This window comes from Mus caroli, unplaced genomic scaffold (assembly GCF_900094665.2).
Source record: "Mus caroli unplaced genomic scaffold, CAROLI_EIJ_v1.1 scaffold_18398_1, whole genome shotgun sequence".
NCBI classification, from domain to species: domain Eukaryota; kingdom Metazoa; phylum Chordata; class Mammalia; order Rodentia; family Muridae; genus Mus; species Mus caroli.
In genome coordinates, this window is record NW_018391048.1 from 1 (window position 1) to 1,995 (window position 1,995).

Here is a 1,995-nt window from a genome sequence, read left to right on the forward strand (position 1 = left end):
TCTGTATCTAGTTCTGATTAACACGCTGCTGACCCAAGCAGAACCAGTGTTGGGTTAGCACTGATTTAAACTTAATTTGTATCTTACCACATCTTTAGCAACACTTTACAAAACTGAAATTTTAAGCTAGCGCTAGCATGTGTACCTGTCCGTTGCTCTGATGCCCCATACGTAGAGCCTTTTCTGTGGAGCTCCACAGCAGCAGCATTTCTCTTAGCATCCCTCTGCCATTCTTCAGGTCCCTGTTCGGGTGCCAAACTGTTGTGGCCCGACCAACAGTCCGCAAAGTGAACGGTTCAACTGAGGGTGGCAGCTCGAGCTGAAAAGAGAGGAAACTAGACGGGGCAAAAAAAGAAACAGAGCCAAGTCTCTGATCAAAGCTCTCTTTTACTAGTTCCGACATTCAGTTATAAAGGAAGGGGGAGGGAACCCGATTTCCCGCCAAATAACTTGGGGTCCAGTAGCAGGGTGACCACGTGTGTGGCTCCAAGCAGCAAAGTGACAGGGTCCAGCAGTGGGCGTGATAGAACAAATGAGCAAAAAACTCCACCCCTGAGCCAACAGGTTCCAGGCTGGGGGTGGAGAGGCTACAGTGCACCACCACACCTGGCGTTTTTTTCTTTTCTAAAGATTTATTTATTATTATAGGTAAGTACAATGTAGCTGTCTTTAGAAGAACCGTCTTGTCCTTATGGCTCTTAATCACTGAGCCATCTCTCTAGCCCAGGGACAGGGTTTTGCTGTGTGTTTGTAGGTGTCCTGGAACTCCTTATGTGGATCAGTTGGCCTTGAATGGGCCCCTCCTGCTTCTGCTTCCCCAGGGCTGAGATTGCAGGCTTGTGCCACTGTTGTGCAGCAGTCTCCTTCCATCTGGAGAGAGGGCTCAGCAGTGAAGGGCACTTGTCCTAGCAGAGAACTCAAGTCCATTTTCCAGCACCTACATGGTGTAACTCCAGTTCCAGGTATCTGAAGCCCTCTTCTGTCCTCTGTGTGCATCTGACACACACTGGTATACATGGGTACATGGAGGCAAGCCACTAGCTTTGAAGTAGTTTTTTTTTTCATTTATTTATTTTATTTTATTGAGTGTATGGTGGAAGAGTGAAAATGGGTCAAAAGGGAGGGAGGGAGAGAGGGAGGGCCATCTTCCCATGCTGGGATGATCTGTGCCTTGGGAAGGAAGGCAGCCAGTCGGTCCAGAAGGGTTAGTGTGTAGTCAATCGAGGTGCTTTATGGAAAAGATTTGGTTCTGGCTTCCCATTTGATTCTCAAGGGCAGTCTGAGAAGCCTTTTAGATGGTCTGGTAATCTATCTTTGGTGAAAGTATTCCATGGCCTCTGTGTGCCCCCTGAGACTCCTGTTTACTACTTCAGCTTAGTCCGGCCTTGCATAGACTTTGAAGGTACAGATAGAACCAGAGGCTGCTGACACCTCTTCCAAATGACTAACTCGTGGTGACATGAATGATAGCAGCTCTCACTGTGATAGTTTAGCCCCTCCCCAAACCAGATTCTTGCAGCCAACACTCAGAAAGCAGAGGCTGACCTCAGAATTCAAAGTCAGCCTGGTTTACAATGTCAGTTCAAGAACAACTACTTAAAAATACCATGCCTCAGAAAAACAAACAAGCAAGCAAGCAAACAAACAAACAAATCCCAAGAGAAAACAAACAAAAGGTCCCAATTCAAAGAAGAAATCTAAAGATGTTTGGGTTGGAGTCCTCTTCTGGCAATTTGGTCTTTATGCATTTTTAATCAGCAAATGTGGTTCTCAATAGGATCGGCATTTGACAGTTATCACTAGATTGGCAAATCTGTCTTAGACTCTGCCCACACCTGACAACCTCGTGATCCACACACCCATACAACAGGCAAAACATTCAGAGACATCTTGAAGTAGTTCTATATGAATTAAAACAAAGAAGAGAGAAAGAAAAGAAAAGAAAAGAAAGAAAGAAAGAGTGAGAGAGAGAGAGAGAGAGAGAGAGAGAGAGAG